Source organism: Heterodontus francisci, unplaced genomic scaffold (assembly GCF_036365525.1).
Source record: "Heterodontus francisci isolate sHetFra1 unplaced genomic scaffold, sHetFra1.hap1 HAP1_SCAFFOLD_1284, whole genome shotgun sequence".
NCBI lineage: Eukaryota > Metazoa > Chordata > Chondrichthyes > Heterodontiformes > Heterodontidae > Heterodontus > Heterodontus francisci.
In genome coordinates this window covers 77,501-80,000 of record NW_027141951.1, presented here as the reverse complement: position 1 = coordinate 80,000, position 2,500 = coordinate 77,501, and the positions used below count along the sequence as shown (strand labels likewise).

The 2,500-nt window shown below is 43.4% G+C and overlaps 1 pseudogene; it reads right to left on the bottom strand.

The window, feature by feature from the left end:
- LOC137365814 (28S ribosomal RNA) overlaps positions 1-2,500 on the bottom strand; it is an 8,230-nt pseudogene that overhangs the window by 2,336 nt on the left and 3,394 nt on the right.

Sequence of the window (2,500 nt, the reverse complement as noted above, 5' to 3'; positions counted from 1 at the left end):
GGCTCAGCAAGTTCTGCGAGCTCCTCAATGTTTATATTTTTCTTGATAAGAAAGTCCTCGATTTCCTTTAGGACTTTAAGATTTTTAAGTTTATCAATGGTTTCGGAATTATGTCGACCGGTATATTGGAAGGATGCTTTAATTACTGCATCAGTGGATCCCTGCAGGGCTTCCCTTTTACGGATTATGGCAGATGGAATTTGTATTTCAAGTTTTGGCATACCTAGGCCTCCGTTTCTATTACTAGAGTACAGGAGGCCATCGGTCGTATGGGGTGGCAAATGTAAGTATCTTTTGGTGACATTCCTAATAATCTGATCCAATTTAGTTAATGTATTCTGTGATGTTTCCGTCAGGATCAAGTGAAAATATAGCCTGGGAATAATATAGGTTTTAAGAATCTCAATCTTTTGAATAGGCTTCAGGGATGCTTCATCTAGTTTCTTGGTCCAATTACTAAGTTTCTCCTGCCAGCTGTCTTCGGCTACCCCAGCCCAGGGATCTATTCGGGCTCCCAGGTACTTCTCTGTTTCTCCTGGGGGGATGTACGAGATTTCTACCTCGTTAAGCTGCCACTTTTTCTTATAGTTATACAAGAAGGTCTTATTTTTGTATGAAAAGTGGAATCCCTTTGTTTTTGCGGTATTAATTGCAAGCCCGGTATTAATACAGAAGGATTGAACCAATCTCAGGTTTTCCTTCATCCCTACGTGGGTGTCACTAAGGAGTGCGATGTCATCGGCGAAGGCCAGCGCTGAGCATGTGATCTTACTTTCGCCCAAAGGCATAGAGACTCCAACACCAGAGTCTTCAAGGGTGCACATTAGTGGATCTAGAGCGATGTTAAATAGTATGGGAGAGAGTGGGTCACCCTGTTTAACACCTCTCCTAATACTGATGGGATTGGTCTTTGTTTTAGCCCCTTCAACCATAGTGATGTTATCCGTATACAAATCTTCAATTAAGGTTATAAAGTTCTTGGGCAAACCCGTTCTTGCCAATGCTTTTGACAGATGCTTATGTCCGATTGAGTCAAATGCTTTTGCCAAATCGACAAAGACTACAGATAGATTCTTACGATTTTTCTTGGCCCCTTTAATGATGTTCTCCAATATTGTGATATTCTCATTGCACCCTGGGGTTCCTGCAAGGAAACCCTTTTGTCTTGGGTTGATCTTAACCACTTCGCTCAGCCTTTTTGCAATGATCTTAGTGAATATCCTGAGTAACATCGGGCCAATAGTTATAGGTCTCCAATTGTCAATGTCTATTAGACGATCGGCGTTGTCAGTCTTAGGAATAAGGACTGTACGGCTTCTTTTGAGAGATTCAGGGATGCTGCTGGCCATTAGCCACAGTGAGAATAATCGGGGGAGCCTTGTGTCCTCTTCCTCGTGAATCTTTAGGATAACATCCCGTGTCACACCGTCAGGGCCACTTGCACTCTTATTATCAATCCCTCTAATGGCTTGGTCAACCTCATCCTCATCGATGGGTCTCATCAGTTGTCCGTAGTCCCGCATTCCTTTATAGTGAGCGAATTTAGAGATGTTCGCTTTATTGTTAGGATAAGAGAGCTTGGTCCGGAAATGCTGTTCAAGCTCAATAGCATCGAGTGGACATTGTACGGCCGAAGGTGCCCCCATTATCTGTCTTGCTAATTGTCTTTTATTAGTTTTATAGAGCAATTGCGTCGCTCTAAATTCCGCCTTTCGGGTAGCGTATCTTTGTTTTGCACGTGAGTTCCTGCTACGTTTGAACTCTTCACGTTTTGTCTTGGGCGTTTTTATGTCCCTTTTTCTGGCTTTGCCTTTGCTTAAGAATAGTTCCGTGATATTTTCCACCAGACCAATTACCAAGGCTTTGATGTTTGGGTCATCTGCCTCTTTCATTAGTTGTTCCGCCTGCTCCAACTGATCGTCAATGTCTCTATGTTTTGGAATCTTTGCTGGTGGATTGAGCTTCCTTTTCGGCTGTACTGGGGCCTCCTCAAGGACGTTACTTGTCTCCGGGACCTCATCACTGGGATCCGTAATTCCAATACTGTCCGCAATGATGTTCTGCACAGCTGGTTGAGACTTCGGTAGACCCCTCCTTTTATCCGATATTTGTTTAGCCGTTTTGCTTACCAGGACTTCAGCTATCAGTTGATTAATACGCTTTTGTCCTTCAAATTTGACGTTCAGCTCTTTCAATAATTCAGTCTCCTCTGCGGACCATTTATAAGCCTTTCTGCCCGGTTTGCCTTTTGTTTTCTCAGTAGCAAGGCGTTTCTCGTTTCTGAGATTTGGATGTTGATGTCGTTCATGTTGGCTAAGACCGACTTTCTTTGTGAATCTAAGTTCACACAGGCTACATGCAAATTCGGCCTCTTGTGTCGATGTTCTTGGACCCTTGCATTTCGGGTAGTGGCATGCGATTGAATGGTATTCGCCACTCTTACTGCAGCGTGAGCATCTAGTAATAAATGTCTTAATTTGGTGGCTGGCCAAATGGATGT